This window comes from Papaver somniferum, unplaced genomic scaffold, assembly GCF_003573695.1.
Source record: "Papaver somniferum cultivar HN1 unplaced genomic scaffold, ASM357369v1 unplaced-scaffold_56, whole genome shotgun sequence".
Lineage (NCBI taxonomy): Eukaryota > Viridiplantae > Streptophyta > Magnoliopsida > Ranunculales > Papaveraceae > Papaver > Papaver somniferum.
Window position 1 is genome coordinate 73327 of NW_020648304.1, and position 13584 is coordinate 86910.

The window sequence follows — 13584 nt, forward strand, 5'->3', positions numbered from 1 at the left end:
TTTCAAGATAGATGAAATTTTTTAGGATTTGGATTAGTTCTGTATGGTCTTTCATCCTCCTTCTATTGTGAAATTTGACTTCCTTCATATTTTCTTGAATCGACGTACTTAGAAATGCAATTTTTACTATTAATTGTAATTACAATACATTTTCAAACTTTCTTTTATTATAGTTGAGTTTATCTAGTTTACAATTTAGTCTCAGAAATCAATTTCCGACTTATAACGAAATGTGTAGACTTTTTTGAGATAACGTATATAAAATTCAACATTTTTATGAACTCTTTCTTTTTGTGTTGGCTTTGTCTTTCTATTTGATTCAAGATAGATGAAATTTGTTAGGATTTGGGTTAGTTATGCATGGTCTTTCATCCTTCTTCTATTGTGAAATTTGACTTCCTTCATATTTTCTTGAATCAACGTACATAGAAATGCAATTTTTACTATTAATTGTAATTACAATACATTTTCAAACTTTTTTTTATTATAGATGAGTTTATCTAGTTTATAATTTAGTCTCAGAAATCAATTTCCGACTTATAACGAAATGTGTAGACTTTTTTGAGATAACGTATATAAAATTCAACATTTTTATGAACTCTTTCTTTTTGTGTTGGCTTTGTCTTTCTATTTGATTCAAGATAGATGAAATTTGTTAGGATTTGGGTTAGTTATGCATGGTCTTTCATCCTTCTTCTATTGTGAAATTTGACTTCCTTCATATTTTCTTGAATCAACGTACATAGAAATGCAATTTTTATTAGACATATTGCCTTAGAACATATTAATTGTAATTACAATACATTTTTCAAACTTTTTTTGTTAAAGATGAGTTTATCTAATTTACAATTAAGTCTCAGAAATCAATTTCCGACTTATAACGAAGTGTGTAGACTTTTTTGAGTTAATGTATATTAAATTCAACATTTTTATGAACTCTTTGTTTTTGTGTTGGATTTGTCTTTCTATTTGATTCAAGATAGATGAAATTTGTTAGGATTTGGATTAGTTCTGCATGGTCTTTCATCCTTCTTCTAGTGTGAAATTTGACTTCCTTCATATTTTCTTGAATCAACGTACATAGAAATGCAATTTTTACTAGACGTATTGCCTTAGAACATATTAATTGTAATTACAATACATTTTTCAAACATTTTATGTTAAAGATGAGTTTATCTAGTTTACAATTTAGTCTCAGAAATCAATTTCCGAATTATAACGAAATGTGTAGACTTTTTTGAGTTAACGTATATAAAATTCAACATTTTTATGAACCCTTTATTTTTGTGTTGGCTTTGTCTTTCTATTTGATTCAAGATAGATGAAATTTGTTAGGATTTGGATTAGTTCTCTATGGTCTTTCATCCTTCTTCTATTGTAAAATTTGACTTCGTTCATATTTTCTTGAATCGACGTACATAGAAATGCTATTTTTACTAGACGTATTGCCTTAGAACATATTAATTGTAATTACAATACATTTTCAAACTTTTTTATATTAAAGATGAGTTTATCTAGTTTACAATTTAGTCTCAGAAATCAATTTCCGACTTATAACGAAATGTGTAGACTTTTTTGAGATAACGTATATAAAATTCAACATTTTTATGAACTCTTTCTTTTTGTGTTGGCTTTGTCTTTCTATTTGATTCAAGATATAGATGAAATTTGTTAGGATTTGGGTTAGTTCTGCATGGTCTTTCATCTTTCTTTCTTTGTGAAATTTGACTTCCTTCATATTTTCTTTAATCAACGTACATAGAAATGCAATTTTTACTAGACATATTGCCTTAGAACATATTAATTGTAATTACAATACATTTTTCAAACTTTTTTTTGTCAAAGATGAGTTTATCTAGTTTATAATTTAGCCCCAAATATCATTTTCCTACTTATAACGATGTGTGTAGACTTTTTTGAGTTAACGTATATTAAATTCAACATTTTCATGAACTCTTTGTTTTTGTGTTGGCTTTGTCTTTTTATTTGATTCAAGATAGATGAAATTTGTTAGGATTTGGATAAGTTCTGCATGGTCTTTCATCCTTCTTATATTGTGAAATTTGACTTCCTTCATATTTTCTTCAAATCAACGTACACAGAAATGCCATTTTTACTAGACGTAATGGCTTAGAACATATTAACTGTTATTACAATAAATTTTTCATACTTTTCTGTTAAAGATGAGTTTATCTAATTTACAATTTAGTCTCAGAAATCAATTTCCGACTTATAACGAAGTGTGTAGACTTTTTTGAGTTAATGTATATAAAATTCAACATTTTCATGAACTCTTTCTTTTTGTGTTGGCTTTGTCTTTCTATTTTATTCAAGATAGATGAAATTTGTTAGGATTTGGGTTAGTTCTGCATGGTCTTTCATCCTTCTTCTAGTGTGAAATTTGACTTCCTTCATATTTTCTTGAATCAACGTACATAGAAATGCAATTTCACTAGACATATTGCCTTAGAACATATTAATTTTAATTACAATACATTTTTCAAACTTTTTTTGTCAAAGATGAGTTTATCTAGTTTACAATTTAGTCTTAGAAATCAATTTCCGACTTATAACGAAATGTGTAGAGTTTTTTGAGTTGACGTATATAAAATTCAACACTTTTATGAACTCTTTCTTTTTGTGTTGGATTTGTCTTTCTATTTGATTCAAGATAGATGAAATTTGTTAGGATTTGGATTAGTTCTGCATGGTCTTTCATCCTTCTTCTAGTGTGAAATTTGACTTCCTTCATATTTTATTGAATCAACGTACATAGAAATGCAATTTTACTAGACATATTGCCTTAGAACATATTAATTTTAATTACAATACATTTTTCAAACTTTTTTTTGTCAAAGATGAGTTTATCTAGTTTACAATTAAGTCCCAAAAATCATTTTCCTACATATAACGATGTGTGTAGACTTTTTTGAGTTAACGTATATTAAATTCAACATTTTCATGAACTCTTTGTTTTTGTGTTGGCTTTGTCTTTTTATTTGATTCAAGATAGATGAAATTTGTTAGGATTTGGATTAGTTCTGCATGGTCTTTCATCCTTCTTCTATTATGAAATTTGTTAAGATTTGGGTTAGTTCTGCATGGTCTTTCATCCTTCTTCTATTATGAAATTTGACTTCCTTCATACTTTCTTGAATCAACGTACATAGAAATGCAATTTTACTAGACATATTGCCTTAGAACATATTAATTTTAATTACAATACATTTTTCAAACTTTTTTTGTCAAAGATGAGTTTATCTAGTTTACAATTTAGTCCCAAAAATCATTTTCCTACTTATAACGATGTGTGTAGACTTTTTTGAGTTAACGTATATTAAATTCAACATTTTCATGAACTCTTTGTTTTTGTGTTGGCTTTATCTTTTTATTTGATTCAAGATAGATGAAATTTGTTAGGATTTGGATTAGTTCTGCATGGTCTTTCATCCTTCTTCTAGTGTGAAATTTGACTTCCTTTATATTTTCTTGAATCAACGTACATAGAAATGCAATTTTTACTAGACATATTGCCTTAGAACATATTAATTGTAATTACAATACATTTTTCAAACATTTCCTGTTAAAGATGAGTTTATCTAGTTTACAATTTATTCTCAGAAATCAATTTCCGACTTATAACGAAAAATGTAGACTTTTTTGAGTTAACGTATATAAATTCAACATTTTTATGAACTCTTTCTTTTTGTGTTGGCTTTGTCTTTCTATTTTATTCAAGATAGATAAAATTTGTTAGGATTTGGGTTAGTTCTGGACGGTCTTTCATCCTTCTTCTATTGTGAAATTTGACTTCCTTCATAGTTTCTTGAATCAACATACATAGAAATGCAATTTCACTAGACATATTGCCTTAGTACATATTAATTTTAATTACAATACATTTTTCAAACTTTTTCTGTTAAAGATGAGTATATCTAGTTTACAATTTAGTCTCAGAAATCAATTTCCGACTTATAACGAAATGTGTAGAGTTTTTTGAGTTGACGTATATAAAATTCAACATTTTTATGAACTCTTTCTTTTTGTATTGGATTTGTCTTTCTATTTGATTCAAGATAGATGAAATTTGTTAGGATTTGGATTAGTTTTTCATGGTCTTTCATCCTTCTTCTATTGTGAAATTTGACTTCCTTCATATTTTCTTGAATCAACGTACATAGAAATGCAATTTTTAGTAGACGTAATGCCTTAGAACATATTATTTGTGATTACAATACATTTTTCAAACTTTTTCAGTTAAAGATGAGTTTATCTAGTTTACAATTTAGTCTCAGAAATCAATTTCCGACTTATAACGAAGTGTGTAGGCTTTTTTGAGTTAACGTATATAAAATTCAACATTTTTATGAACCCTTTCTTTTTGTGTTGGCTTTGCCTTTCTATTTGTTTCAAGATAGATGAAATTTTTTAGGATTTGGATTAGTTCTGTATGGTCTTTCATCCTCCTTCTATTGTGAAATTTGACTTCCTTCATATTTTCTTGAATCGACGTACTTAGAAATGCAATTTTTACTATTAATTGTAATTACAATACATTTTCAAACTTTCTTTTATTATAGTTGAGTTTATCTAGTTTACAATTTAGTCTCAGAAATCAATTTCCGACTTATAACGAAATGTGTAGACTTTTTTGAGATAACGTATATAAAATTCAACATTTTTATGAACTCTTTCTTTTTGTGTTGGCTTTGTCTTTCTATTTGATTCAAGATAGATGAAATTTGTTAGGATTTGGGTTAGTTATGCATGGTCTTTCATCCTTCTTCTATTGTGAAATTTGACTTCCTTCATATTTTCTTGAATCAACGTACATAGAAATGCAATTTTTACTATTAATTGTAATTACAATACATTTTCAAACTTTTTTTTATTATAGATGAGTTTATCTAGTTTATAATTTAGTCTCAGAAATCAATTTCCGACTTATAACGAAATGTGTAGACTTTTTTGAGATAACGTATATAAAATTCAACATTTTTATGAACTCTTTCTTTTTGTGTTGGCTTTGTCTTTCTATTTGATTCAAGATATAGATGAAATTTGTTAGGATTTGGGTTAGTTCTGCATGGTCTTTCATCTTTCTTCTTTTGTGAAATTTGACTTCCTTCATATTTTCTTTAATCAACGTACATAGAAATGCAATTTTTACTAGACATATTGCCTTAGAACATATTAATTGTAATTACAATACATTTTTCAAACTTTTTTTGTCAAAGATGAGTTTATCTAGTTTATAATTTAGTCCCAAAAATCATTTTCCTACTTATAACGATGTGTGTAGACTTTTTTGAGTTAACGTATATTAAATTCAACATTTTCATGAACTCTTTGTTTTTGTGTTGGCTTTGTCTTTTTATTTGATTCAAGATAGATGAAATTTGTTAGGATTGTGATAAGTTCTGCATGGTCTTTCATCCTTCTTATATTGTGAAATTTGACTTCCTTCATATTTTCTTGAATCAACGTACACAGAAATGCTATTTTTACTAGACGTAATGGCTTAGAACATATTAACTGTTATTACAATAAATTTTTCATACTTTTCTGTTAAAGATGAGTTTATCTAATTTACAATTTAGTCTCAGAAATCAATTTCCGACTTATAACGAAGTGTGTAGACTTTTTTGAGTTATTGTATATAAAATTCAACATTTTTATGAACTCTTTCTTTTTGTGTTGGCTTTGTCTTTCTATTTTATTCAAGATAGATGAAATTTGTTAGGATTTGGGTTAGTTCTGCATGGTCTTTCATCCTTCTTCTAGTGTGAAATTTGACTTCCTTCATATTTTCTTGAATCAACGTACATAGAAATGCAATTTCACTAGACATATTGCCTTAGAACATATTAATTTTAATTACAATACATTTTTCAAACTTTTTTTGTCAAAGATGAGTTTATCTAGTTACAATTTAGTCTTAGAAATCAATTTCCGACTTATAACGAAATGTGTAGAGTTTTTTGAGTTGACGTATATAAAATTCAACACTTTTATGAACTCTTTCTTTTTGTGTTGGATTTGTCTTTCTATTTGATTCAAGATAGATGAAATTTGTTAGGATTTGGATTAGTTCTGCATGGTCTTTCATCCTTCTTCTAGTGTGAAATTTGACTTCCTTCATATTTTATTGAATCAACGTACATAGAAATGCAATTTTACTAGACATATTGCCTTAGAACATATTAATTTTAATTACAATACATTTTTCAAACTTTTTTTTGTCAAAGATGAGTTTATCTAGTTTACAATTAAGTCCCAAAAATCATTTTCCTACATATAACGATGTGTGTAGACTTTTTTGAGTTAACGTATATTAAATTCAACATTTTCATGAACTCTTTGTTTTTGTGTTGGCTTTGTCTTTTTATTTGATTCAAGATAGATGAAATTTGTTAGGATTTGGATTAGTTCTGCATGGTCTTTCATCCTTCTTCTATTATGAAATTTGTTAGGATTTGGGTTAGTTCTGCATGGTCTTTCATCCTTCTTCTATTATGAAATTTGACTTCCTTCATACTTTCTTGAATCAACGTACATAGAAATGCAATTTTACTAGACATATTGCCTTAGAACATATTAATTTTAATTACAATACATTTTTCAAACTTTTTTTGTCAAAGATGAGTTTATCTAGTTTACAATTAAGTCCCAAAAATCATTTTCCTACATATAACGATGTGTGTAGACTTTTTTGAGTTAACGTATATTAAATTCAACATTTTCATGAACTCTTTGTTTTTGTGTTGGCTTTGTCTTTTTATTTGATTCAAGATAGATGAAATTTGTTAGGATTTGGATTAGTTCTGCATGGTCTTTCATCCTTCTTCTATTATGAAATTTGTTAGGATTTGGGTTAGTTCTGCATGGTCTTTCATCCTTCTTCTATTATGAAATTTGACTTCCTTCATATTTTCTTGAATCAACGTAAATAGAAATGCAATTTTACTAGACATAATGCCTTAGAACATATTAATTTTAATTACAATACATTTTTCAAACTTTTTTTTGTCAAAGATGAGTTTATCTAGTTTACAATTTAGTCCCAAAAATCATTTTCCTACTTATAACGATGTGTGTAGACTTTTTTGAGTTAACGTATATTAAATTCAACATTTTCATGAACTCTTTGTTTTTGTGTTGGCTTTATCTTTTTATTTGATTCAAGATAGATGAAATTTGTTAGGATTTGGATTAGTTCTGCATGGTCTTTCATCCTTCTTCTAGTGTGAAATTTGACTTCCTTTATATTTTCTTGAATCAACGTACATAGAAATGCAATTTTTACTAGACGTATTGCCTTAGAACATATTAATTGTAATTACAATACATTTTTCAAACATTTTCTGTTAAAGATGAGTTTATCTAGTTTACAATTTATTCTCAGAAATCAATTTCCGACTTATAACGAAAAATGTAGACTTTTTTGAGTTAACGTATATAAAATTTAACATTTTTATGAACTCTTTCTTTTTGTGTTGGCTTTGTCTTTCTATTTTATTCAAGATAGATAAAATTTGTTAGGATTTGGGTTAGTTCTGGATGGTCTTTCATCCTTCTTCTATTGTGAAATTTGACTTCCTTCATAGTTTCTTGAATCAACATACATAGAAATGCAATTTCACTAGACATATTGCCTTAGTACATATTAATTTTAATTACAATACATTTTTCAAACTTTTTCTGTTAAAGATGAGTATATCTAGTTTACAATTTAGTCTCAAAAATCAATTTCCGACTTATAACGAAATGTGTAGAGTTTTTTGAGTTGACGTATATAAAATTCAACATTTTTATGGACTCTTTCTTTTTGTATTGGATTTGTCTTTCTATTTGATTCAAGATAGATGAAATTTTTTAGGATTTGGATTAGTTTTTCATGGTCTTTCATCCTTCTTCTATTGTGAAATTTGACTTCCTTCATATTTTCTTGAATCAACGTACATAGAAATGCAATTTTTAGTAGACGTAATGCCTTAGAACATATTATTTGTGATTACAATACATTTTTCAAACTTTTTCAGTTAAAGATGAGTTTATCTAGTTTACAATTTAGTCTCAGAAATCAATTTCCGACTTATAACGAAGTGTGTAGGCTTTTTTGAGTTAACGTATATAAAATTCAACATTTTTATGAACCCTTTTTTTTTGTGTTGGCTTTGCCTTTCTATTTGTTTCAAGATAGATGAAATTTTTTAGGATTTGGATTAGTTCTGTATGGTCTTTCATCCTTCTTCTATTGTGAAATTTGACTTCCTTCATATTTTCTTGAATCGACGTACTTAGAAATGCAATTTTTACTATTAATTGTAATTACAATACATTTTCAAACTTTTTTTTATTATAGATGAGTTTATCTAGTTTACAATTTAGTCTCAGAAATCAATTTCCGACTTATAACGAAATGTGTAGACTTTTTTGAGATAACGTATATAAAATTCAACATTCTTATGAACTCTTTCTTTTTGTGTTGGCTTTGTCTTTCTATTTGATTCAAGATAGATGAGATTTGTTAGGATTTGGGTTAGTTATGCATGGTCTTTCATCCTTCTTCTATTGTGAAATTTGACTTCCTTCATATTTTCTTGAATCAACGTACATAGAAATGCAATTTTTATTAGACATATTGCCTTAGAACATAGTAATTGTAATTACAATACATTTTTCAAACTTTTTTTGTTAAAGATGAGTTTATCTAATTTACAATTTAGTCTCAGAAATCAATTTCCGGCTTATAACGAAGGGTGTAGACTTTTTTGAGTTAATGTATATTAAATTCAACATTTTTATGAACTCTTTGTTTTTGTGTTGGATTTGTCTTTCTATTTGATTCAAGATAGATGAAATTTGTTAGGATTTGGATTAGTTCTGCATGGTCTTTCATCCTTCTTCTAGTGTGAAATTTGACTTCCTTCATATTTTCTTGAATCAACGTACATAGAAATGCAATTTTTACTAGACGTATTGCCTTAGAACATATTAATTGTAATTACAATACATTTTTCAAACATTTTATGTTAAAGATGAGTTTATCTAGTTTACAATTTAGTCTCAGAAATCAATTTCCGAATTATAACGAAATGTGTAGACTTTTTTGAGTTAACGTATATAAAATTCAACATTTTTATGAACCCTTTCTTTTTGTGTTGGCTTTGTCTTTCTATTTGATTCAAGATATATGAAATTTGTTAGGATTTGGATTAGTTCTCTATGGTCTTTCATCCTTCTTCTATTGTAAAATTTGACTTCCTTCATATTTTCTTGAATCGACGTACATAGAAATGCAATTTTTACTAGACGTATTGCCTTAGAACATATTAATTGTAATTACAATACATTTTCAAACTTTTTTATATTAAAGATGAGTTTATCTAGTTTACAATTTAGTCTCAGAAATCAATTTCCGACTTATAACGAAATATGTAGACTTTTTTGAGATACCGTATATAAAATTCAACATTTTTATGAACTCTTTCTTTTTGTGTTGGCTTTGTCTTTCTATTTGATTCAAGATATAGATGAAATTTGTTAGGATTTGGGTTAGTTCTGCATGGCCTTTCATCTTTCTTCTTTTGTGAAATTTGACTTCCTTCATATTTTCTTTAATCAACGTACATAGAAATGCAATTTTTACTAGACATATTGCCTTAGAACATATTAATTGTAATTACAATACATTTTTCAAACTTTTTTTGTCAAAGATGAATTTATCTAGTTTACAATTTAGTCCCAAAAATCATTTTCCTACTTATAACGATGTGTGTAGACTTTTTTGAGTTAACGTATATTAAATTCAACATTTTCAGGAACTCTTTGTTTTTGTGTTGGCTTTGTCTTTTTATTTGATTCAAAATAGATGAAATTTGTTAGGATTTGGATAAGTTCTGCATGGTCTTTCATCCTTCTTCTAGTGTGAAATTTGACTTCCTTCATATTTTCTTGAATCATCGTACATAGAAATGCAATTTTTACTAGACGTATTGCCTTAGAACATATTAATTGTAATTGCAATACATTTTTCAAACATTTTCTGTTAAAGATGAGTTTATCTAGTTTACAATTTAGTCTCAGAAATCAATTTCCGACTTATAACGAAAAGTAAAGACTTTTTTGAGTTAACGTATATAAAATTCAACATTTTTATGAACTCTTTCTTTTTGTGTTGGATTTGTCTTTCTATTTTATTCAATATAGATGAAATTTGTTAGGATTTGGGTTAGTTCTGCATGGTCTTTCATCCTTCTTCTATTGTGAAATTTGACTTCCTTCATATTTTGTTGAATCAACATACATAGAAATGTAATTTCACTAGACATATTGCCTTAGTACATATTAATTTTAATTACAATACATTTTTCAAACTTTTTCTGTTAAAGATGAGTATATCTAGTTTACAATTTAGCCTCAGAAATCAATTTCCGACTTATAACGAAATGTGTAGAGTTTTTTGAGTTGACGTATATAAAATTCAACATTTTTACGAACTCTTTCTTTTTGTGTTGGATTTGTGCCTTAGAACATATTATTTGTGATTACAATCCATATTTCAAACTTTTTCAGTTAAAGATGAGTTTATCTAGTTTACAATTTAGTCTCAGAAATCAATTTCCGACTTATAACGAAGTGTGTAGGCTTTTTTGAGTTAACGTATAATAATTCAACATTTTTATGAACTCTTTCTTTTTGTTTTGGCTTTGTCTTTCTATTGGATTCAAGATAGATGAAATTTGTTAGGATTTGCATTAGTTCTGCATTGGTCTTTCATCCTTCTTCTATTGTGAAATTTGACTTCCTTCATATTTTCTTGAATCGACGTGCATAGAAATGCAATTTTTACTATTAATTGTAATTACAATACATTTTAAAACTTTTTTTTATTAAAGATGAGTTTATCTAGTTTACAATTTAGTCTCAGAAATCAATTTCCGACTTATAACGAAATGTGTAGACTTTTTTGAGTTAACGCATACAAAATTCAACATTTTTATGAACTCTTTCTTTTTGTGTTGGCTTTGTGTTTCTATTTTATTCAAGATAGATGAAATTTGTTAGGATTTGGGTTAGTTCTGCATGGTCTGTCATCCTTCTTCTATTATGAAATTTGACTTCCTTCATATTTTCTTGAATCAACGTACATAGAAATGCAATTTTACTAGACATATTGCCTTAGAACATATTAATTTTAATTACAATACATTTTTCAAACTTTTTTTTGTCAAAGATGAGTTTATCTAGTTTACAATTTAGTCCCAAAAATCATTTTCCTACTTCTAACTATGTGTGTAGAATTTTTGGGTTAACGTATATTAAATTCAACATTTTCATGAACTCTTTGTTTTTGTGTTGGCTTTGTCTTTTTATTTGTTTCAAGATAGATGAAATTTGTTAGGATTTGGATTAGTTCTGCATGGTCTTTCATCCTTCTTCTAGTGTGAAATTTGACTTCCTTCATATTTTCTTGAATCATCGTACATAGAAATGCAATTTTTACTAGACGTATTGCCTTAGAACATATTAATTGTAATTACAATACATTTTTCAAACATTTTCTGTTAAAGATGAGTTTATCTAGTTTACAATTTAGTCTCAGAAATCAATTTCCGACTTATAACGAAAAGTATAGACTTTTTTGAGTTAACGTATATAAAATTCAACATTTTTATGAACTCTTTCTTTTTGTGTTGGCTTTGTATTTCTCTTTGACTCAAGATAGATGAAATTTGTTAGGATTTGGGTTAGTTCTGCATGGTCTTTCATCCTTCTTCTATTGTGAAATTTGACTTCCTTCATATTTTCTTGAATCAACATACATAGAAATGCAATTTCACTAGACATATTGCCTTAGTACATATTAATTTTAATTACAATACATTTTTCAAACTTTTTCTGTTAAAGATGAGTATATCTAGTTTACAATTTAGTCTCAGAAATCAATTTCCGACTTATAACGAAATGTGTAGAGTTTTTTGAGTTGACGTATATAAAATTCAACATTTTTACGAACTCTTTCTTTTTGTGTTGGATTTGTGCCTTAGAACATATTATTTGTGATTACAATCCATATTTCAAACTTTTTCAGTTAAAAATGAGTTTATCTAGTTTACAATTTAGTCTTAGAAATCAATTTCCGACTTATAACGAAGTGTGTAGGCTTTTTTGAGTTAACGTATAATAATTCAACATTTTTATGAACTCTTTCTTTTTGTTTTGGCTTTGTCTTTCTATTGGATTCAAGATAGATGAAATTTGTTAGGATTTGCATTAGTTCTGCATTGGTCTTTCATCCTTCTTCTATTGTGAAATTTGACTTCCTTCATATTTTCTTGAATCGACGTGCATAGAAATGCAATTTTTACTATTAATTGTAATTACAATACATTTTCAAACTTTTTTTTATTAAAGATGAGTTTATCTAGTTTACAATTTAGTCGCAGAAATCAATTTCCGACTTATAACGAAATGTGTAGACTTTTTTGGGTTAACGTATATTAAATTCAACATTTTCATGAACTCTTTGTTTTTGTGTTGGCTTTGTCTTTTTATTTGTTTCAAGATAGATGAAATTTGTTAGGATTTGGATTAGTTCTGCATGGTCTTTCATCCTTCTTCTAGTGTGAAATTTGATTTCCTTCATATTTTCTTGAATCAACGTACATAGAAATGCAATTTTACTAGACATATTGCCTTAGAACATATTAATTTTAATTACAATACATTTTTCAAACTTTTTCTGTTAAAGATGAGTTTATCTAGTTTACAATTTAGTCTCAGAAATCAATTTCCGACTTATAACGAAATGTGTAGAGTTTTTTGAGTTAACGTATATAAAATTCAACATTTTTATGAACTCTTTCTTTTTGTGTTGGATTTGTCTTTCTATTTGATTCAAGATAGATGAAATTTGTTAGGATTGGGATTAGTTTTGCATGGTCTTTCATCCTTCTTCTATTGTGAAATTTGACTTCCTTCATATTTTCTTGAATCAACGTACATAGAAATGCAATTTTTAGTAGACGTAATGCCTTAGAACATATTATTTGTGATTACAATACATTTTTCAAACTTTTTCAGTTAAAGATGAGTTTATCTAGTTTACAATTTAGTCTCGGAAATCAATTTCCGACTTATAACGAAGTGTGTAGGCTTTTTTGAGTTAACGTATATTAAATTCAATATTTTTATGAACTCTTTCTTTTTGTGTTGGCTTTGTATTTCTATTTTATTCAAGATAGATGAAATTTGTTAGGATTTGGATTAGTTCTGCATGGTCTTTCATCCTTCTTCTAGTGTGAAATTTGACTTCCTTCATATTTTCTTGAATCAACGTACATAGAAATGCAATTTTACTAGACATATTGCCTTAGAACATATTAATTTTAATTACAATACATTTTTCAAACTTTTTCTGTTAAAGATGAGTTTATCTAGTTTACAATTTAGTCTCAGAAATCAATTTCCAACTTATAACGAAATGTGTAGAGTTTTTTGAGTTAACGTATATAAAATTCAACATTTTTATGAACTCTTTCCTTTTGTGTTGGATTTGTCTTTCTATTTGATTCAAGA